The 24,450-nt window shown below is 43.3% G+C and overlaps 1 pseudogene; it reads left to right on the top strand.

Annotated features, from left to right (window-relative positions):
* Positions 1 to 1,880: 1,880 nt before the first annotated feature.
* LOC102483868 (40S ribosomal protein S4, X isoform-like) lies at positions 1,881 to 11,557 on the top strand (annotated as a pseudogene).
* Positions 11,558 to 24,450: the final 12,893 nt, after the last annotated feature.

The following is a 24,450-nucleotide window of genomic DNA, read 5'->3' as shown; positions in this document are numbered from 1 at the left end:
TCCAGGTGTACTGAGCTGTCAAGATTATGCCTTTAAGTTCACATCTAGTTATTTTTTTCTCATGATACAATCCTGAAGAGGCGTTATTTTCCCCCTTTAAATTTTATTGTCGTACTTCAACAAAAGGTCTGATTCACATATGATATCAAATACTTTGTCACTTTTTCACTGTCTTGTTTTTGGCAGTGTATACACGTACATTTCACAGGACCGATATCAGGTTGTCCTTTAGCTTGTTTATTAAATTTATTTCACACGTAAGCCATTTTTAGACACGCACTCATACTTTGGAATGAGACAGATTCTTATCATTTAAAGTAGGTACAGAGTATGCCAGTATATTGAAAGAGTAGGATTTGCTAGCCCTGCCCTTCACTGTTGGGTTTTGGTTTGTTTCCAAATGTGCAATATTGTGAATAAGGCTGTTATGAACATTCTTGTACAAATTGTCCCTTTTCCTTTTCGCTTGTTAATTTGGAGCCTATTTCCTGAGGAAGGATTAATGAGCCAATGGACAGACAGTAAGGAATCACTGCAGGATTACATGCAGGGAAAGGGTATGATCAGATTTTCATCTTTAAAATACCTGTCTAGGGTCCAGCAGATGAGGGTAGTGGTTATGTTGCTGGACTCCCACACGGCTGAATGCGATTTGAGTCCTGGACTGGGTGGCTTGAAACTCGTGCCAGGTGCATGAATGTGTGTGCCCAAGGTACTGGGAAGAAAATGGAGAGGGGATTGCCGTGTGGCCATCCCCACTGGGGGGATGATTTCTCACGTTCCCTTTCACTATCTCTGTCTCTCTCTCAGGTAAGCGCACATGCCCTAAGGCAAAAATCTCTTTTAAAAACCCAACTATCTACCTATCTATCATTTATCTATCTCTATCTATCTATCTATCTATCTATCTATCTATCTATCTATCTATCTATCATCTATCTATATATGTTGGTCTACTGAGGGTAATACCTGTTACAGGGTATTTGTAAACCACCTTTATCAAGAAAGTGATAGCCGCCGGGCGCGTGTGCGTGCGTGCCCAGGATCCCAAGAGGAGAATGGAGGAGAACGGATTGCGGCATGGCCAACCCCCCTGGGGGGTGAATTCTCGCTTTCTGTCTCTCTGTCTCTCTCTGTCTGTCTGGCGAGTGCATGCGCCCATAGCAAAAAACCTCTTCAAAAAAAAAAAAAAAAAGGTGATAGCACAGTAAAGAAGTATGCATATATTACATTATATATTGATGTGTGTATCAATGTATTACGCATACAAACACACCAATAAAGGGGGTGAGAACCATAGCCTTTTCATTCTCTGCAGAGCTATCCTAAATAGCAAGATCTTTTTTTTTTTTTTTGAGAGGTTTTTTGCTATAGGGTGCATGCGCTCACCAGAGAGAGACAGACAGACGAAAGCGAGACGAGAAATCACCCCCCAGGGGGGATGGTCACGCCACAATCCCTTCTCCTCCATTCTCCTCTCGGGATCTTGGGCACGCATGTACACGCGCTCAGTGTGAGTTTTAAGTCACCGGGTCCAGGACACGAACTGCAGTCAACTATGTGGGAGTCCAGTAACATAGCCATTACACTAACTGCTGGTCCCAAGATCTTGGTGTTGTAATGTAAAGAAATGAAGCGTTTTAAACCATATTTAAGAGCGATAATAAAAAAGCTATGTGGATATAGATTATTATACTCAGAATGTTGTCAGAAGGTCTCAACTAAGAAACATAGTTCATTGAAGATCACCAATTAATTTAACCACACACTCAAAATGTTTTTCTTGGGTTCTTTTTTTAATCTTTGCAAGCTAAAAATATTTTCTCGAAGTCCTTATTTAATCTCTGCATGCTAAGGATAGTGTATTACCATGAGAAACCATGGCTCCCGACAACCATTCGAAACACCTGTACTTTGTCCTGTGAGCAATTACCTGCTTCATGAACTAGAGTTTGTCTTAGAAGGATGGAAATGGTCCATTCCTGAAGCATGACAATGTTTTTAACCTGATAAGGAAAAAGAAGACATTATCTAGTCTAGACACTGGCTTAAGAAACAGTTTCTTACATTTTTCTTCTCTCCTTTCATTTGATCTGTTGTAATCCTCTTATTACATATAAATCCTGTTTTTGTTTCTTTCTGTGCTCTGAAGCACTCAAAATGCCCTGGCTTCATCATCCCTGCATTCTGCTTTGTCATTTGGGAAATGAGGGGGTGATCTTGATAGTCCCCTGGCAGCTCCGACCTCGTAGTTTCTATGCGTCTATCTACTCTCTTTGGAGAGCAAAGTCCAGTCTTGCTCCAAGAGTGTGTCTTTTTTTTTTTTTTAAAGTTTATTTGCTGGGACCAGCAGATGGCATAATGGTTATGTCACTGGACTCCCACATAGTCAACTGCAGTTCAAGTCTCGGACTCAGAGGCTTAAAACTCATGCCAGGTGCATATGCATGTATGCATGCGTGCCCAAATCCCAATAGAATAGAGGAGAAAGGATTGCAGCATGGTCATCCTCCCCTGGGGGGGGGGGTTTGGTTTCTTGCTTTCTATCTCTCTGTCTCTCCAGTGAATGCATGCCCCCTATAGCAAAAAATCTTTCTAAGAAAAAAATTTATTTACTTCTGTCTTCTATGAAAGAGAGACCAAGAGACAGAAAAACTAGAACTCCTTAGCCTCCTTGTTCTGCGATCCACCCCCAGTCTAAGCTGGCTCGGATCATGGGCACTCACGTGTACACTTGGTGTGTACAGAGGTGGGGCGGCGGTCCCAGGATATGAACTCAGGAATGTGCCCATGTGGGTATAGTCACATTACCACAGTGCTATCATCTGGTCCCTCCACCTGCTGTCTTATTGTTTCAGTTTCCCCATAACATTAACCCTGCAAGCCAGCAGAATCAGAATAGCAGGGGTGAAACTTTTTTTCTTTTTTCTTTTTTTGGAGAGATTTTTGATATAGGGCGCGTGCGCTCGCCAGACAGACAGAGAGAGACAGAGAGCCAGAAAGCGAGAAATCACCTCCCAGAGGGAATGGCCACGCCGCAATCCCTTCTCCTCCATTCTCCTCTCGGGATCTTGGGCACGCACGCACATGGGCCCGGCGTGAGTTTAAGCCACCAGGTCCAGGACTCAAATTGCGGTCGACTGTGTGGGAGTCCAGCGACATAGCCATTACGTTCCTGGCCCCTTCCAGTCACTAAGTCTCATGTTCTTCAGGGTTCTGCTTTCAAAAAACTTTTTTTAAAAAAAAAAAATCACATTAAAATCATATCAAAAACACCAAGTTCAAATAATATGCATTACAGCAATGTGCAAGGAAAGACCTTTCTTTTTTTTTTAAGAATTATTTTATTTAACTTTATTTATTTTAATTTGACCAGGGAGAGACAGAGTGAGTGAGAGAGAGAGAGAGTGAGAAAGCAAGCCGCCATGTGCAGGACTCGAACTGCGGTCGGCCATGTGGGAGTCCAGCGTCCTTAACCATCACACCACCTGCCAGCCCCAGGAAAGACCTTTCTAATCCCACCAATCCTCAAATCCTCCCTGGCCTACAGTTGCCTAATCTACTACTATTAAGGTTGACACTCAATGTGGTATTAGGGTATGATTATGGTTGAACTGTGTCCCCAATCCCTCTCCCAAATCACATGTTAAAGTCTTCTTTTGGGGGAAGAGGTTCTTGCTATAGGGCATGTGTACTCGCCAGAAAGATAGAGACAGAGAGACAGAAAGTGAGAAATCACCCCCCAAGGGGGATGGTCACGCCACAATCCCTTCTTTTCCCTTCTCCTCTCAGGATCTTGGGTACGCACGCACACACGCTCACACACCTGGCGTGAGTTTAAGCCACCGGGTCCAGGACTTGAACCGTGATCGATTACATGGGAGTCCAGTGACATAGCCATTATACCAACTACTGGTCCCACAGATGTAATTATTATTATTATTATTATTTTAGAGAAATTTTTGCTATAGGGTGTGTTCACTTGCTGGAGAGACAGAAAGTGAGAAATCAACCCCTGGCCCTGCAGGGAGGATGACCATGCACAATCCCCTCTCTTGTTCTTCTCTCAGGATTTTGGGCAGGCATGCTCATGCACCCAGTGTGTTTTAAGCTGCCAGGCCTGAGTACCGTGGTAGACTACGTGGGGTCCAGTGACATGAGCATTATGCCATCTGCTGGTCCTGCTGATGTGATTATTAAGATGAGATTATCCTATAGCGGAGTGGGCTCTTAATTTGATATGACTAGTACCTTTATCAAATTTGGACGCAAACATACATAGGCAGAACACCGTGTGAACAGGGAGGTAGCGATGAGGGAAATGCATCTGCAAGGAAAGAAATGCCAAAGATTGCCAGTACACCACCTAAAGGCTTCCAGACACTGGGAGAGAGGAACAGGACAGACTCTCTGTCACAGCCCTCAGAAGGAACCAATCCTACCAACACCTTGACCTCAGACCTCTGAATAGATTTTATTGTATTGTATTTCCCCCCCATACTACATACACCAATAGCAACTCCAGCTGTCTGTCCCTTCGAATTCTGCTAAAAAATCTGACCACTCCTCAGCACCTCTGCTCTTTACAACCTGCTCCAAGCCAGCCTCATTTCTCTCTCTCTCTTTTCTTAGAGAGATTTTTGCTATATGGAGAGACAGAAAGCAAGAAATCACCCCTCGGGAGGGATGGTCACGCCACATTCACTTTTCCATTTTCCTCTTGGGATCCTGGGTATGTGTGTATATGTACCTGGCATGAGTTTCAAGCCACCAGGTTCGGGACTCGAACCGTAGTGGACCATGTGGGAGTCCAGCGACATAATCATCATGTCGTCTGCTGGTTCTTCATTTCTCTTTTTAGATCCTTGCGATCACATTCTATCTGACTTTCCTGTCTCCACTTTTGCTCTCATAAAGTAAACTAGCGACATAGCAGTCAGTGATCTGGTGATAACAAGAGAGAACTTGCCACTTCTCTGTTCAAGACCTTAGTTAATAGAGTTCCATCTCGTTCAGAGTAAAAGTCTTACAGTGGAAAAGTAGAAGGCCCTATAACAGACCTAAAAACTCACAGGCGATCAGGTTTTTGGTATAGGGTGCGTGTGCTCGCCAGAAAGACAGAGAGAAACAGAAAGCAAGAAATCATCCTCCGGGGGGGATGGCCATGCTGCAATCCCTTCTCCTCCATTCTCCTCTCAGGATCTTGGGCACGCACACACAAGCACCCGGTGTGAGTTTAAACCACCAGGTCTGGGTTGGCAACTGTGGTCGAGTACATGGGAGTCCAGCGATACAGCCATTACGCCAACTGCTGTTCCCCATGACCAGGTTCTTTTTACCTCTCCCATCTTCCATGACCTGCCCTCCCAGCTCTGCTCTTATCCACCTTTTTCAAACCCTCCAGTCATATTCTTGCTTTGCTTTTCCTTTGTCTGGTATGTGCCCTTTCCCGAGATGCCCTCTTAGCTAATCTACCAACATCATCTAATCTTTGTTTAAATATCATGTCTCAATGAGTCTTACCCCAATGATTCTATTTAAAATTGCAACCTACCCCCTACATTATAATTTTTAAAGAATGATTTATTTAATTTTATTTATTTATTCACTTATTTTAATTTGACCAGAGAGAAAGAGAGTGAGAGAGAGAGAAAGTGAGAAAGCAAGCCACCAGGTCTGGACTTCAATCATTGTTGGCTATGTGGGAGTGTCCAGCATTTTAATCTCACACTTTGCCACTTGCTGGTCCCAACCCCTACATTTTTTTAACATATAATTTTTTTTGGAAATAATTATTTTACTTAACTTTATTTAATTATTTATTTATTTTTAATTTGACCAAAAAAGGAGAGAGAGGGACAGAGAGAAGCAAGCCGCCAGGTCCAGGACTCAAACCATGGTCAGCCATGTGGGAGTCCAGCACCCTTAATCACCATGCCACCTGTGGGTCCCACCCAAATAATATTTTTTTTAATTTTTTTTTTTTTCTATTTTTTTTTCCTTGTTTTTGAGAGGTTTTTGCTATAGGGCACATGCGCTCGACAGACAGAGAGAGACAGAGAGACAGAAAGCAAGAAATCACCCCCCAGGGGGGATGGTCACGCTGCAATCCCTTCTCCTCCATCCTCCTCTCGGGATCCTGGGCACGCACGCACACGCACCCGGTGTGAGTTCCAAGCCACCGGGTCCGGGACGCGAACCACGGTCGACCACGTGGGAATCCAGTGACATAGCCATTATGCTAACTGCTGGTTCCCGCCTCCCTACACTTTTGATTTCCCTTATTTTGCTCTTTCTTTCTTTCTTTCCTTTCTTTCTTTCTTCTTCTTTTTTTTTTTTTTTTTTTTTTTTTTTTTTTTAAAGCGATATGTTTTTGCTATAGGGCACGTGTACTCACCAGACAGAGAGGTGGAAAGCAAGAAATCACCCTCCAGGGGTACTGGCCATGCCACAGTCCTTTCTCCTCCATTGTCGTCTCAGAATTTTGGACTTGCATGCACACATGCCCGATGTGAGTTTCAAGCCACAGTGTCCAGGACACAAACTATGGTTGACCATGTGGGAGTCCAGTGCTTTAATTACTATGCCACCTGCTGCCCCCCGTATTCTTTTTAAAATAACACTTATAACTCCTAACACACACTATATTATTTAGTAAAGTACATGTCTCCCTATACTAAAGACCCATGAGTATGAATTTTTGTCTTGCTCACTGACATATTCCAATCTCCTAGAATAATGCTTATCGCATAATAGGCACTCAATAAATATTTGTTGAAAGAATAAAAAGTTAAGGAAAAAAATGTATATTTCTCTTTAAAAAGCATTAGTCTCCCTTTTTTTTGGATGCAAATTCTCACCCTGGATTGAGGGCTAAAGGACTCATCTGTCCAGGTCCCAGGGAGTGGTTTGGCAATTGTATCAACTGTGAGCAGGTCCTCTTAGGTCGATGGACACCTGAGGCTATTTATTTTATTGGTGAAAGCTTGGTGTGAGAGCATTTTGGTCCAGTTCCCAAAAACAGTAGTGTTCTAACCAGCAGCTCCAATAAATCTTACACATTCTTGAGCCCATAAGTCCTGGCCTCTTGCCTCTCTACACATCCATTCATCCAGCTAAGAAGAACCTCTTGTTGGAGCACACAGGCGCACTTGATTAGTAAAAGCAATGGGAAGGAACACAATCCTCTTCCCTTTCTGCCCTGGGGACAAAACTTCAGAGCAACCAGCTCTTCACTCAGGACAGGCAGAATGTGACAGAAAGACTTTGAATCTCTTTCCATATATACCAGATAGTTTGCCCATTGTCCACACAGATAAAGTTAATACATAGTGCCATGCTCTGCTACTTATTTCAAGGCAAGCTATGTTTACTTCTGGGACCGTCAATTACTGTATGGCCACCAAAGCCCATATAGACGAACAGGCTAAGAGGTGGTTCATCCAAAAGAGCCCCATGTTTCTCATGATAATTTTCGGATTCCATACCTATTTGCACAGAATCTCTATTACAGTTCTTCTCACACTTTGCACTGTATTTCTTTGTTTATATTTTCATCTTCCCACGTACACCTGTTGCTTGTCCCTTGCCCCTACTGCTACCCTAGCAGTTTCTCATAGCTAAGACTATAGTTGATTAATGTGACAGTAAAGTGTAGTAGTTAAGGGCGTAGACTCTAAGCCATATTGCAAGGAAGAAGTCCCAGCATTAACACTTAGGAGCTGTGTGATCTTGGGCAAATTACTTAACCCTTCTGTGCTTCAATCTTCTGGCTTGTTAAATGGAGATAAATACTACCTGCCTCATGAGGTAGCTGTAGGGATGAAGTAAACACACACACACACACACACACACACTCACATTTTGTTTAGCACACTACCTAGCACATAGGAAGTATGACTATTTATGTTTATATCCTTGCTTATGTGATTAGAAGCCCTTTGTGTTTTGGTGAGGTAACAGAAATTATCCAAGATTTTCTTTCTGGGTGGTCCCTACATTGGAATCATGAATGAGCCAGCTGTTTGGTGAAAAAGAGTCCAGCAAGATTTTAAGGGGGAAAAATAAAGCTTGTTTCTCTGATGAGAAACGAGCTTCCCAGCAGATATTCTGGAAGGAAAACCTCAGAGGACTCGAGATTTCATGTGACACCATCTGAGTAGGAGGGTGAAAAGGTGGTAGCTAGGAGTCAGCAGGTGGCATGGTGGTTAAGGTGCTGGATTCCCACGTAATGGACTGTGGTTTGAGTCCTGGATCCTGAGGATTGAAAATTACACTGGGTGGGGTCTGGGACGTGACTTGGTCATTAAGGGCCCTGGAGCTAGACTTCCACATGGCTGACAGCAGTTCGAGTCCCGGGCCTGGCAGCTTGCTTGCTCTCTCTGTCTCTCTTTCTCTCTCTCTCATGCTATACCTCTCTGGTCAAACTGAAATAAACAAATGAATGAAAAAAATAAAGTTAAATAAAATAATTTTGGGACCAGCAGTTAGCATAATGGCTATGTCACTGGACTCCCACGTAGTCGACTGCGGTTCGAGTCCCGGACCTGGTGGCTTAAACTCACGCCGGGCACGTGTGCGTGCGTGCCCAAGATCCCGAGAAGAGAATGGAGGAGAAGGGATTGCAGCGTGGCCATCCCCTCTGGGGGGTGATTTCTAGCTTTCTGTCTCTCTGTCTCTCTCGGTCTGTCTGGCGAGCGCACGCACCCTATAGCAAAAACCTCTCCGAAAAAAGAAAAAACAAAAAAGGTGGTAGCTAGGACAATTTTTTGGTTTCTCTCCACCCCCCAAAGTATATATTAAATTTCTGTGGTCATTATATACATACATGAGTACCTTCGGCCTAGCCTATATTAGTTGGGAATCTTTTTTTTTTTTGGAGAGGTTTTTCCCAGCCGAGGAAGGCCATGTGAGGATGTAGTGAGGAGGCAGATGTCTGCAAGCCAGGAAGAGAGCCCTCACCAGAAATTGGTTGGCACCTTGATCTTGGACCTCTCAGCCTTCAGACTGTGAGAAAAAAAATTTCTGTTGTTTGAGCCAGTCAGTCTATGTTATTTTTTATGGGAACCCAAGTTGATAGAAGAAGTTGAAATGGGAAGCTTGCATGTCCAGATGATCCCCCATAATGAGGGATTCATGGGACAGCATAGGAGAGCCTCTGCCTCCTTGGGCAGCCATTCTTGGTCTCAGAGCTTCCCAGACAGGGTTGGCTGCAGGATTGTGGAGAAATAAAATAAAGACTCAGCATGGATCAGGATACGGCTTGTTCTTTGTTGATTCATTATTAATATTTCCTGGTTGAGCTGGTTTACTACTGTCCAATACAGAGCAACCCTATTAGGAAGTTTGACAACGAGTTCTTTTTTGGCCGCCTTCTGACTAGCTAATTCCCAGGGGACTTTGGCTCCAACCAAGTGTGTCTAGGGTAGTAGGGTTAGTTTTGCAGGTCAAGAAATGTGACAGCAGAGAACAAACCACTAGAGGCCTGTTTCTTAGGAGGGGAAAGTGCACCTAGTACGCACTTAACATCCTTAAGGGCTAACCCTTTCCATGACAACTAAGCTTGAAAATTTGAGGTAAATGCTCCTATTATCCTACTTGTATTGATTTTCTAAAGTTGCTGTAACAAAATACCATCCACTGGGTGAATTAAAGCAACAGAAATTAATTTTTTCAGAGTTCTGAAGGCTAGAAGTGGGACTGTGATCGCTTTGAAGGCTCTAGGGGAGAATCTTTCCTTGCCTCTTCAACTTCCTGGGGGTCCAGGCATTCCTTTGCCTATGGCAGCATAACCTGCCTATCTCCATCTTCATATGGCCTTCCTATCTCCTGCCTACCTCCATCTTTATATGGCCTTCTTCCCTATGTATTCCTGTGTGCCCTCTCCTATTCACAGAAGGACTCCAGTTATGGGATTAAAGACTGCTCAAATGGAGTATAATCTCATCTTAATTTAGTAATAATTAACTACATCTGCAAAGACTCTATTTCCACGTAAGATCACATTCTAGGTTTGGGACAGAGATGAGTTTGAGGAGGACAGAGATGAGTTTGAGGGGGACACTATTCAACTCACCATGCTGCCTTAGTTATGACTCTTCAGTTGAAAATTACAGAAAACCACCAGAGTCAGACTGCACAACAAAGAAAAAAATTAAATCTTTCTTTCTTTCTTTCATGAGAGAGAGAGAGAGAGAGAGAGAGATTGGCACTCCTAACAGAGTTCTCACACCATGATCCATCTCTAGCCTCAACTAGTCACAGATCATGGCACACTCACCCAGTGTGTGTTCAAGGAGATCACCATCTAGAACCCTCTCATGTGGGTCAGTCCCACAGAGTTGCATAACCACAAGCTGTGGAGTTGGGATTCCAACTACAGTTGGCCATGCAGGATCCAGCTCTCCTAACCACTAGACTATGGAGCCTGTCCTTCATAGCATATCTTTCTTTTAATTTTGCCAGAGGACATGTGCACTTACGAGAGAGAGAGAGAAGGGGAAAGTCAGAAAGTATCCCTCATGAGGGATGGTCACGCTGCAATCCTTTCTCCTGCATTCCTTCCTCCTTTTAGGATTTTGGGCATATACACATGTTCCTGGCATGTTTGTCAAGCCACTGGATCCAGGACTTGAACTGCATAGTGGGTCATATGGGATCCAGCTGCCTTAACCATCATATCACCAGATGGCTCACTGACCCTATCTTTCGACTGGAAGTGCTGTCTTGAAAATCACTGGCGACCCTCTTTTCATTCCTAGTGAAGCCACGGCTCAAGGCCCTAAGAACCATCCGAATCGAGTAGCAGCTCCAAAGCACTGGATGTTGGATAAATTGGCCAGTGTGTTTGCTCCTTGTCCATCCACTGGTCCCTACAAGCTGAAGGAATGTCTTCCTTTCATCATTTTCTGAAAGGACAGACTTAAGTATGCCTCAACAAGAGATGAAGTAAAGAAGGTCTTCATGCAGTGATTCGCTAAGATTGATGGCAAAGTCCGTAGTGACATGACCTATCCTGTTGGTTTTATGGATGTCATCAGCATTGACAAGACTGGAGAGAACTTCCAACTGATCTATGACACCAAGGCTCATGTTGCTGTCCATCGTATTACACCTGAGGAGGCCAAGTACAAGTCGTGCAAAGTGAGAAAAATCTTGCAGGCACAAAAGGAATCCCTCATCTGGTGACCCATGATGCTCGTACCATCCACTACCCGGATTTTCTCGTCAAGGTGAACGACACCAGTTAGATCGATTTGGTGACTGGCAAGGCTACTGGTTTCATCAAATTCGACACTGGTAACCTGTATCTGGTGACTGGAGGGGCTAACTTGGGAAGAATTGGTGTGATCACCGACAGAGAAAGATATCCTGGCTCTTTTGATGTGGTTTATGTGAAAGATGCCAATGGCAACAGCTTTGCTACTCTACTCTCCAGCATTTTTATTATCGGCTAAAGGCAACAAGCCATGGATTTCTTTTCCCTGAGGAAAAGTCATCCGCCTCTCCATTGCTGAAGAGAGACAAGAGACGGGCAGCCAAACAGGGCAGTGAGTGAAATGGTCTCTAGATGTTATGTTGGAGAGGTCTTCACACTTAATTAAAGCTGATATAGCATAAGAAAAAAAAAAAGAAATTCACTGGCAATTTTCCTAGTTATGAGAAACACAAGTGTTTGCTTCTTTCTTGCTGTCCTTAAACTTTTTGCACCTCTAGGTCATGTCTCTAGAAACTATAGCTAGTTTGGTTTCTTAGTGCTTTCCTAGTTCTCTTAGATTCCTAAGGCCATTTTTATTTTTTTATTCTTTTAAAAGAATTATTTATTAATTTTATTTATTCATTCATTTATTTTAATTTGACCAGAGAGACAAAGAGAGTGAGAAAGTAAGAAAGCAAGCCACCAGGTCCAGGACTTGAACTGTGGTCAGCCATGTGGGAGTGTCCAGTGCCTTAACCACCACACTACCTGCTGGTCCGAGGCCTTTCTTTTTTAAGGGAAAAATGTGACTATTTAAAAAAAATTATTTATTTTTAATTCCATTTGTTATTATCATTTTTTACTTTGACCAGACAGAGACATAGAGAGAGAGAAAGGGAAAGCAAGAAAGCAAGCTGCCAGGTTTGGGACTTGAACCATGGTTGGTCATGTGGGAATCCAGCACCTTTAACCACCATGCCACCTGCCAGCCTCCCAGATATGACTATTAATTTGTAATAAAGAGGAAAACACAATATAATATAAAATTTTGATAGTTGACAAATACAAAAACGTTACAAAAATAACATTTTTAATTGTGTAACTGCTTGACACATCCTTTATAGCATTTTTTTCCCTGTACAAATTCTGGCTTCATGTTCATGGCTAATCTCATATAATAATTCTTTTTCTCCTTCTTCTTCCTCTTCTTCTTCTTCTTCTTCTTCTTCTTCTTCTTCTTCTTCTTCTTCTTCTTCTTCTTCTTCTTCTTCTTCTTCTTGCAGAGACAGAGACCATCTTGACTGATTTTTCTGTACAGTTCAGTGCTATCCTAATGATAACCTTGCTGGCTGTTTTTCTTCCACCCCTCTAAATGAAGACTTGTCCTGAGGTTTGGTTCTGGAATTTTTTATCTAGAATTTTATTGTCTCCTTGGGGTAAGTGAAGTAAGGTGACTTTTTACCATCCATCCCTGTAGGTAAAGAGCTGCCAGATTTCTCTCTTTGTCCCTAATGTTTCTCCCTCTGTTCTTTTCACTCATTCTCAGTGTTCTGTTGGAAAATACCCTCTGAGATGTGTTTCTAGCACCTCATTTTTAATATATCTGAAACATGGGTTAGCAGGTGGTGAGGTGGTTAAGGCACTGGACTCCTACATGGCCACTAGCAGTTGGAATCTCAACCCAGTGGCTTGAAAATTACTCTGGGTACATGTATGTGCATGCCCAAAATCCCAGAAAGGGAATGGAGGAGAAGAGATTGTGGTGAGGCCATCCCCCGCCAGGGGGTGATTTTCCACTTTCTCTCTCTCTGACTCTCTCCCTGAAACACAACTTGTCATCTTGCTTCCCTGCCCCTCTCCCTGACCAAACCCGGTCCCTCTCAATGAATTAATCGTTGATAAAGTTCTTGCAGTGACCCACGTCGCGAATCTCTTTGCCTACCCTTTCCTTTGCCCTCTACAGTATTTCTTCAGGACTGCATATTCCTGGGCCTCCCAACTGGCATCCTGCCTCCTGCCTTATCCAAATCTCATTTCTTGTATCCTGGCGAAATCTTTCTAAAACACTGCAGTGCTAACGTTTTTCTATTGCCGCACATTTAGTAGCTGAGTGAGTAAGATATGACAATTAGTCAAGATTAACCTACTTCCTTCTCAGCCATCCAGTTATAGTTAAGTCTCAGAACAATGACAGCCTCCTTCCCCACATCATTCCTGGTGCAAAAGAGATTTTTAGTAATTCTCCATCACCTGAAGAAGAAAATTCAAAACTTATGAGTTTTACCATCCAGAGCCAATCAGGTTCTCTGCCTTATCTCCCATAGATTCTGGACACTTTCCTAAACACACCTGGACTACTTGAAGTTCACCAGACAACTCGAAGATACCGCAAGATACTGCATGCTTTCTCCTTTTGCTCAGGAAAATCCTTTTTTTTTTTTTTTTTTTTCTGGAGAGGTTTTTGCGTGTGTGTTCATCAGAAAGACAGAGAAAACAGAGAGACAGAAAGTGAGAAATCACCTCCCAGGGAAGATAGCCATGCTGTAATCCCTTCTCCTCCATTCTCCTCTTGGGATCCTGGGCACGCACACACATGTGCCCGGCGTAAGTTTAAGCCACCAGGTCCAGGACTTGAACCGTAGTCGACTACATGGGAGTCCAGAGACATAGCCATTATGCCAACTGCTGATCCCAGGAAAGTCCATTTTTTGAAAGGTTGAATCAGCGTTCTTCAAGGCCCATCTCAAGTGTTTTACCGAGGACAGCACCTGTCCCACACATTCTTGCATTGGTCAGGTCTTGTCTGGTTCACTATATTCTATGCTCCTTGAGGGTAGGCACCAAATTCTCTACCTTTTATCCCATCACGTGGCATTCTTTACTTCAATAAGAATTTATATAAGCCTTCTTCTTATTATTTTTTAGAGAGATTTTTGCTATAGGGCATGTGTGCTCACTGGAGAGACAGAAAGAGACAGAGAGATAGAAAGTGAGAAATCATCCCCCAGCAGGGATGGCCATGCCACAATCCCTTCTCCTCTATTCTCCTCTAGAGATCTTGGATATGCACACACACACACTTGACATGAGTTTTAAGGGGTTTGGGACTCGAACCGTGGTCAACTATGTGGGAGTCCAGCAATGTAACCATTATGCCATCTGCTGGTCCCACCTGTATAAACCTTCTTAATGGCAGACCCTGAGCCAAGTACTGACATGCAAAGGTGGATGAGGTCCAGCTCCTGTGCTGATGGGCACTCATTCAAACTAGTGAGAATGAAATACAAACATGTTACTATAAAGCATGATGAGCACAGTAGAAGAAGATGCAAAATATGGGGGGATTTACTCATGGAGGGGTGAATAAGAAAGGTGAAGAGAGACTTCAAAGAAGGTCATATTTAAATTTGGCACTAAAGGAAAAATGATCAGAGAGGTGGGTAAGGAGAAATGATTGAAGTGAAATTTAAGTCGATTATTTATAACTTATTGACAATCATGATGACGATAAGGTAGTAGAGTCGAAGGATTAGCCTGAGTAGATATAGGCTTAGTGTATATAGTGTATATGTTTTAGTTTGGCATAAGAAGATCAGCAAGAATGACCTCTATCATGAAGAAATGGATTCTATCAGGAAAATACGTAGGGGAGATAAATAACCGAGTCACTCTAACTCTTGGTTGGTGACTCCCTTCAGCACATACATCACTTTGTCGACAGACAAATGTTTTAAACGAGCAACTATTTATTATAGACACTTTAAAGAGAGGACTAGAAAAGTTGGCAAGATGTGGTGCAGATCAGAAAACTAGTAAAAATGTCCTAGACATCTTGTAAGCACAGTATCTGCAGTCCAAAAACGATTTGGATTTTGGAATTCTTCCATTCCCTGAACATGACTTGAACAGCATTATCACCTGCCAAGGCTGAAGTCACTGCTGAAATGGTTATTCCTAATACAGGACAATCCCTCGAATCTGTCTCCATCAGAAGAATGACCTTTGGTTTCATTGCTAAAACACACACCTTTATTTAACTAAGATAAACAAAAAAAAGCCAGGAACTTTAACTTTAAGTTATTTCATTTGATCATCTTAACTGAAATCTTTTCTACATGAGACAAGATTATTCCATCAGCAGAGTTTTTTTTTTGTTGTTGTTGTTGTTGTTAAGAGACTTTTGGCTTCAAACACTTTGATTGCTTTTTGTTTCTCTTGTAAAAATATTAAGTCAAGCATTTCTGGGGAGTCTTGCAACAAAAATGTCAACATCAAACTAAGTCCTGCTGATTTCCAGGGGGATTGTTTCCACAATAACAAGTGGTTGCTGTTGTCTTTACAGAAACACCAACAAATAAAAAGTCTTAGAGACATAGCACATGAATAGTGATCAACAAAATTAAATATTTCTTCACTGTAAAGCAAGTTCTGAAACACCACAGAATTACCAGTGGAAAACACAGATCATTACACTTGAAAAGCAAAAGGATTTATAGTCACGGGACGTTTTAGCCTCTACTCAAGCAGAATTTATGCATCAGTAGTTGGTCATTCTTTCTCATGCACTCAGAAGCTTCAGAAATATTCACCCAGAGCCCAGCAGCGATAGAACACAGGTAGCACTGCTACTAGGGAGGCAGGAGGCTGTACAGGAGGCCTAGGTTCCTCGACCAACCTAAACATGTGGGTGCAATTGTGCACACCTGACTTCCTTGCTAATTGGGAGGCCAGGGCAGGAGGACTGTGGCAAGACTCTGTAAAACATATCTATGTCCGTCTCTCTTTCTTCCATAAAGGAAAAAAAGAAAAAACTATTCTTATAATTTAGCTCTGACCAGGACCAGCATGGTGCTTAATGTGCTGGACTCCCACATGGCCAAGCATGGTTCAAGTCCTGGACCTGGTGGCTTGAAAATCCCATCAGGTGTGTGTGAGTGCATGCCCAATATCCCAGGAGGAGACTGGAGAAGGGATTGTGGTGTAGCCATTCCCTCCCCCTGGGGGGTGTGATTTCTCACTTTCTTACTGTTTCTCTCTGTCTCTCTCTGGCAAGCACATGTGCCTTATAGCAAAAACCTAAAAGTAAATAAATAAATAAATTTAGCCCTGACTAAATTGGGTACTAAACTTTCATCTTTCACCAATTTTTTAAAAAAAATTTACTAGAGGGTATGCACTCACAGAAATGAGACAAAGAGAAAAAGGGGGGGGGATGAGAAAATACCGCTTCTGGGAAATGGTCACACTATGGTCCCTTCTCCATTTCTCCCTCCTTTTAGGATTTTGGGCATACATGTACTCTCACCCAGTATATATTTCAAGCAACCAGGTCTGGGACTCAAATCTACAGTTGGTCACATGGGATTCAGCCGCCTTAACCACCACACCACCATCTGGCCTACCAAATGCATTTTTATCATTAAATTATGCACTGGAGTGTGGCCATTACACACAGTCTGAGAGGGAAGTGGACTGTCTTAGATAGCTTGAAATTTCTGATGCAAACCCTGGTGAAGCCAGCCTGTGTCATCTGGTGGTGGTGGTCGTAGTGGTTGGAGGGTTGTAAGAGCAATGTGACCCAGTGTGTTTCTAGGGCTTTCCTTGAACCAAATCAGGGGAAATGTTCCTTACTTATAAAGTGCCTTCATACACTGAAAAGCACCATTTGGAAACCTTCACCATGATAACCATCACTAGGCCACTGTGAGTGTTGTTACTGCATTCTGGGTTTTTCTCTGGAGCAAATCGCTCTGCGAAATGTCTCTTGGGCAGACTCCAGTTCCCTAGCTAGAGGATTGTAAATAGTACAAAAATCAGGAGAAGTTCTTGCTTTTGCCTGCTAGACAACAAGTTAAACACTTGAGGATTGAAAAGCCTCCAAGTTGTTTGCTATTATTGTTGTATTGTTTTATCAGAGTAGGAGAACAGTTAATGAACCAGGCTGAATTCTGTGCACTTGTTCACTCTGAAGCACAGTTTGCAGGTGAGAGTTGGTGGCAGTGGCAGAAGCAGAGAACGGAAGCTGAGTTGCAGCAGTGTTTCCCGCTCCTCTTCCCTGAGGGGGGAACCAGGGGCCTGGGAGATGCCAGGCCTGGAACATCCAGCTGCCTTTGCCTTCCAAGGCTGGTATAATGGCTCTGTTCTCACAGAAGTGCTGACAGAACATGGCAAACAGAAAACAGATGTGAACTGACCTTTCAAACGTATTTCGAAACATCTTCATCTTCCTAGGAGACCTTCTGAGTGAGAGATGCCACCTTCAGGCAGTGATGCTCATAGCATCTTAAAAGGCTGCTGTTTTCTGTCTGTGAACATCTGCCAGGTCCAACGGGCACTGTTTCTGTTTTGTTTTTAAATTTGCCAGAGGCGTGTGCTTGTGGGAGATGACACAGAGAGGTGGGGGAGAGTGAGAAAGCACTCGCCATGGAGAATGGTCACGCCACAATCCCTTCTCTTCCATTTCTCCTTTCAGGATTTTGGGCACGCATGCACATGCACCTGACTTGCAAGCTGAAGAGCAGGGACTCCAACCATGCAGTCAGCCATGTGGAATCCAGCTGTCTTAACCAGACATCTTTCCCTCAGTGTCCATTTCATACGCATGCATCTCCCTGCACACCCTTTCCACCTGTCCTCATGCACTGACAATCCTGGCCTTTGAGCGGTAGACACCTTTTACTAAGCATGGAGACTACTTCTCTCCCTATTTTGCCATTGAGTCCAACTTGCTTTGAAAATGTCATTGTCACTGGTCCATTGCTAGCTCCAAATACTTTTCGACTGTCAGTGTTGGTTTGGAACCGCTAAATATACTGGACTTTTGCTCACTTAACAACTTCAGTCAGTAATACTGAGTAGAGGGGTTCAAACGCTGACTGGAGAAACAAGTCTTCTATGTTTCTCTTGTGCTGCCTTTCCAACCCCTGACTCCAAGGTCAAAGTGCTGCTGCTCATGTATGGGGCATGTGTATGCTGCTCGTGTGTGGCCCCATGCACGATTCTACAGCTTTGGTTTAATTTATGCTCTTTGTAAATGTCTGTATGCATCCCTCAAGAATTTGGGTGGGCTTTCTCAGAGTTTTGATCTCCCAGTAACCATTATTTATTACTAAAGACTTTCTTCCTTACCAAGTTGTTGATATCCCATAAAACAACAGATGACAACATTTCCCCTGAGCAAGCAAGCCCTGTTAAGTACAAGGCAGTGCAAATTCATTCCCAATGCCACCGATGAGCAATCAACATCACCTCAGTTCATCTCAAATCAACCTGGGCACTTCTCAGTAGGTCAAGGCAGCTCTCATCCTAGAAGTTGAGGGGCTTCTCCACCGAAAAAGTTAGTATATTGTTCTATTTCTAGACAGCATATACCCAGAAATTCCCTCCTTATTGTGAAGTAAACTAAATAGAAAGTTCTGGACGGAAGTGGATAGAGTTTACGGAACTCACATTGAAATCTTTCTCTACTCCTATATCACTTAAAATGAAATATTTGTTAAATTCGTGGGATAATAAAAATTGTACTCTTTATCAGAACATGCAATCATTGTTTACATAGTTGAGTTTTTCAAATAAATGAAAAATGTCAAGTATGCAATTTGTGTGTATTAGCTCAACAAAGTGAGGGTGATCTTATGAGATGACCAATGTTACGTTAATTTTACAGAGTAGATAAATGAAGTTTACAGATGTGAAATAACACACACTTCAAAGATAATAAATGGGAGAGTAAGACTCAATTAGACTTGTCTGTAACAGTGGCTTCAAAATTTTTGTATTAGAGGAGCTGGGGGCATCCATTGGATGGAGGTGTGGGCAAGGGACTTGTCTTGAAGTTTAGCCACCACCCACTGCAAGCTACTTCTTGGGTCGCCTTTTTGTTGCTCTGATCGTAAGATCCACTCTCTTTCAATGGATATATTTTACAATGTGAGAGCCCAGGAAGAAAATTTTAAGGACAAAGCAGCAATGAATAGAATTTTTTTAAAAAAAGAATTATTTTATTTATTCATGCACTTATTTTAATTTGACCAGAAAGAGACATAGAGAGAGAGAGAAAGTGAGAAAGCAAGCCACCAGGTCTGGGACTCCGATCACAGTTGGCCATGTAGGAGTGTCCAGCGCCTTAACCACTGCACCACCTACTGGTCCCATCAGTAGATTTTTGATCAATAGATTTATTAACAGAATGTTCTGTTGTCTGCCTATTTTTCTGGCTCATTATGTATTACAATCTTTTGCATCCACTGGGATCCAACAACACTGTGGGATTTTTCAGTCTTTCTTGTATCTTGCTTTCCCACTTCTAGGGCTTTCTTTGCTTTCCCCTTTCTCTGGAGTACTCCCCCTCCCACTCCTGCTTTCTGCTCCTTCCACCTGTACTTTTGCCCTGGTTAACTCCTGTTACGCTGAAATTTCAGTGTCACCTCCTCCAGGTGGCCCTCCTTGCTCTCCCTGCCATGTCATCTTGTAACCCTCATCACTGTCATTAGGGAGGTGCTCTGTAGCCCAACTCTGTGCAATGAATCCTGGCTTTGCCTGATTGTACAGCTTCCGGCCGCTGACTAACTCTTAGTGTTTGAGTTCCTTACCTTTAAATGGGGACAACAATGGCACCTGGCCCCTCAGGTATGTTCAGGCTCACTGACAGACTACCTTTCAAGCACTTCGGGCCACCTGGTCTGAGGTGAGTCTTCTGCCAACATTAACACTTATGTGGTGTGTAGTCACAGGGAGAGCTGTGATAAGGTTGGTTGACACAGCACGCCAGCACATGGCACAGTGCCTACACGCATTTCCTGGACCCCTGACTCTCCAGATGCACAAACGTAGCATGTCCACTGCGCCCAACCCTAACCACCATCGCCCCTCATCTGGGCCCTCAAATAGGTTCCTGAGAATCACCCCAGCTTCTGCCTTGCTCCCCTCTAGACCAGCCAGGGAGCTCTTTCCCAGACTTAACTTGTCTTCTAGTCTCCCAGTCACGGGGAATAAAAATGAAAGCCCTCACCAAGGGACGCCCCTACACCGTTTGGCTCCCCAGCAGCCACCGTGCCCTCATGTTCTGCTGCCTTCGCCTTGCTCAGCTGACTCCAGCCAGATTGGTCTCCTGGGTGTCCCTCAAACACACCAGGAATGCTTTGGCAACAGGGAGTTTAGCCTGGCTGTTCTTTCTGCCAGAACTGCTATTTCTGGAGATAATTGCTGACTCACACTCCCTTACCTCCTTCATGTCTTGTTCAAGTGCCAGCTTCTCTAAGGCCTGCAAGGACCGCCCTACTTCAAGTGGCAGCCTTACCTACGTCCTCTCAGGATTCCCAACTCCCTTACCCTGTTCTGATTTTTATTCTCGTGTTAGTTAACAGCTTCTAATTGAACCCTATAGTTAACTTATGTATTATACTTCTTGCTTATTGTCTAATTTCCCCTTTGGAAATGTTTTCCTGGGCTAGCTCTGCAGCACGGCATTTGAGCACTGTGTGTTGGGAGCCCGATCTCAGATGGCTGACTGTGGTTTTAATCCTGGCCCTGGCAGCCTGGAAAACATGCAGAGCTGTGTGTATGTGCATATGTGTGTGTGCTCCCAAATCCTGACAGGATAGAGAAGTAGAGAAAAAGGATTATTGTGTGATCATGCCCTGCTGGGAGGTGTTGCTCTTTCTCTGGTGAGCACATATGCCCTATGGCAAACAATCAACCAATCAGACAATCAATCAATGAAATGCTAGCACCATAAAAACAGAAAATGTGTCTATTCACTGACATAGTGCTAAGTATGCTAGTACCTAAAGGTGCTTAACAAATATTGTTAAAGAAATAGCTATATATACATAAGTACAGCTATTCACACTTTCAGCTGACAGTTACTACAAGGGAGGTCAACTCTTCTAGGTGAGAAAAGTAAAGACTTTGGCAGTTGAACTTTTTACAAAATACCCTGGATAGATTTCATTTAAATGGATCTTTTAATTTATTTTAACATTATTTTTAGAGTTTTTGCCATTCGGTACATGCGCTAGCCAGAGACAGACAGAGTCAGTGAGAAGGAAAGTGAGAAATCACTTCCCAGTGGGGATGACCACTTCACAATCCCTTTTTCTCCAATCTCCTGGGATTTTTGGCATGCATGCACACATGTCCAGCATGATTTTTCAAGCCTCCAGGTCCAGGATTCGAATTGCAGTCAGCCATGTGGGAATCTGGTACCTTAACCACCATACCACCGGCTGGCTCCTTAAGTGGATCTTTTTAACAAAAAAGTATTACACAAAGTTCCTCCTTTGTGTACCACCAACACTTGCTCTGGCAGTTTGCACACTCTTTGGTCTAGACTGTGGCCCTGCCCAGGTGGTGTTGGTGGAATGTTCTGTATTTTTTTTTAAAGAGCTATTTTATTTAACTTACTTTCTTTCCCTTCTCTCGCCCTCCCTCCCTCCTTTCCTTTCTTTCTTTCTTTCTCTCTCTCTCTTCCTTCCTTCCTTTCTTTCTTTCTTTCTTTCTTTCTTTCTTTCTTTCTTTCTTTCTTCCTTTCTTTCCTTCCTTCCTTCCTTCCTTCCTTCCTTCCTTCCTTCCTTCCTTCTCTCTCTCGTCTTTTAATTTGGCCAGAGAAAGACACAGAGAGGGAGAGAGAAAGTGAGAAAGCAAGCTGCCAGGTCCGGGACTTGAACCAGAGTTGACCATGTGGGAGTCCAGCTTCCCCACCACCACACCACCTGCCGGCACCCCCCAATTGGTTTTCAGATGTGCCTGAGTAGATCTGGGGAATAGCTTGCCAGTTCAGGTCTCACCATTGAGAGACATGATAGTTTTCCACCAGCAGTTCTATTGCAATTTTTCTTGGGCTGTCTCTATTTTCTGGAACTCAGAAAGAAGGAAAAAATAAAAAATAAAAAAATAAAAGCACACTCTCTCATAGTCTCTTTTTTCAAATCTTTTGATTGCTAAAATGTTTTGATTTCTTAAATTGTGATTACAATGATCATTTTCTTTTTTTTAAAGAATATTTATTTAATTTTATCTATTCATTCATTTTATCTATTCATTCATTTAATTTGACCAGAGAGAGACACAGAGAGAGAAAGTAAGCTGCAAGCCACCAGGTGGGCCATGTGGGAGCGTCCAGCTCCTTAACCACCATGCCGCTCGCTGGTCCTCTGCAATGGTCGTTTTCATTGGATGTTTGTGTTTTTTTTTCTCTCAAATTTATTTATTTATTTTTATTCATTTATTATTTTAGTTTACTATAGATGATGTGTGCTCACAGGAGAGGGACAGAGAGAGAGAGAGAGTGAGAGTGAGAAGTCACCCCCTCCTCCAAAAGCCAGATGACCATTCTGCAATTCCTTCTCCTACAACCTTCTCTTGGGATTTTGGACATGCACGCACACGCACCCAGCGTGAGTGTCTAAGCCTCTAGGTCCTGGACTCACACCGTGATTGGTCATGTAGGAGTCCAGTGTTGTAACCACCATGCCACTTGCTGGCCCTTCATTGAATATTTCAATACTTTTCTATCTATTCTGTAGCACATAATTTTTGTTTTAGCTATATTACAAATAAACTATACTAGGAATGTGTTATTGTGTAGAAGAAGTTATAGGACAATAGAGCTGGGCTCATTATAAGAAGATGAAGAAGATGATAAGGATGTAGAATGGGATGGCTCTCATGTATCAAGTTTCCTAGTCACTGGATATGATTTATATGAAATGTTCAGAAAAGGCAATCTATAAACAGAGAAAATTAGTGGCTGCCTGGAGTTGAAGGGGAATGAGGAATGACTGCAAATGGGGATGGAGTTTCTATTTTCAGAGCCACGGTCTCTGTTGCTCATGCCAGCCTCGAACTCATGATCCCCTTGCTGCAGCCTCCTGAGTAGCAGGGATTACAGGGTACATGCAAGCTGCTTCTTTTAGAGAAGATTAAAAATGATCTAAAATTGGATCATGGTTAATAGTTATACGAGCCTGTAAATTCACTAAAAAATTGTTGAATTATACTAAGCAGGTGAATTTGACGGCATGTGCAGTATGTGCTAGACAAAGTATTACAGGCAGAGTGGCTTAAACAACAAGGATTAATTTTCTTGTGGTTCTGGAGACTAAAAGTCTGAGATTAGCTGTCGGCAGGGTTGGCTCCTTCTGAGGACTGGGAGGGAGGGATCCTTTCCAGGTCTCTGCCCTTGGCTTGCATGTGGTCATAGCTGGCTGTCTTGCCAGACAGAGACAGACAGAGGGGGAGGGAGAGGGAGAAAGCATTCCCCAGGGTCTTCCTGATCATGCTGTAATCTCTTCTCCTGTTTTTCCATCCTGTTGGGATTTGGGGCCTGCACGCAGATGCCCCCACATGTTTTTCAAGCTGCCAGGTTGAGACTCGAACTACAGAGTTGGCCATGTGGGATCCAACCACCTTAACCACCATGCCACTGGCTGGCTCTTTTTACTCCTTTTTTAAAAAACGTATTCACTAATTTCATTAGAGAGAGAGAGAGAGTGAGAGCACGCCCCAATCAGGGTCCTAACACCATAACCCACTTCTAGCCTTCAGCCAGCTCTGGCTCATGGGACGGGTGTACCTGATGTACTAAGGGAGTGTTCTGGACTTGAACCAGGAACCTCCCCATGTGGAATTGCCTCGCAGAACATCCAGCCTACTGTTAATTAGCACTGCAGGCATGCCATTGCATCTGGCCTGTTTAGGTTGAGCCAGGAACAATCCGTGCCTCTCATGTGGCTTCATCCGCTGAGTGTCAGTGTCTCAGCAGTGCATACCACACAGCTGACCCTCTTTTGCTTCTTTCATTGAGGGTTCGTTTGGCTGAAGAATTTTTTTTATCTTAAAGCATTAGACATTGTAAAAAAAAAAAAATTAAAACAAACAAAAAAAGGGAACCAGCAGTTAGCATAATGGCTATGTCGCTGGATTCCCATGTAGTTGACCGTGGTTCGCGTCCCGGACCTGGTGGCTTAGAACTCAAGCCGGGTGCGTGTATGTGCGTGCCCAAGATCCCGAGGGGAGAATGGAGGAGAAGGGATTGCGGCGTGACCATCCCCCCTGGGGGGTGTTTCTCGCTTTCTGTCTCTAAGTCTCTCTCTGTCTGTCTGGTGAGCGCACGCGCCCTATAGCGAAAATCTCTCCAAAAAAAAAAAAAAAAGCATTAGACATTGTTACATATGTCCCAGTTTTCCTTTGGACAATGTTATGTTTTTCCCGCTCCTAGAAGTCCTTTGGACTATGTCTATTGTCCCCCCCCA

Source organism: Tupaia chinensis, unplaced genomic scaffold, assembly GCF_000334495.1.
Source record: "Tupaia chinensis unplaced genomic scaffold, TupChi_1.0 Scaffold000168_1, whole genome shotgun sequence".
NCBI lineage: Eukaryota > Metazoa > Chordata > Mammalia > Scandentia > Tupaiidae > Tupaia > Tupaia belangeri.
Note: the sequence above shows the minus strand (reverse complement) of the source record. Positions and strands in the feature narration are given on the sequence as shown.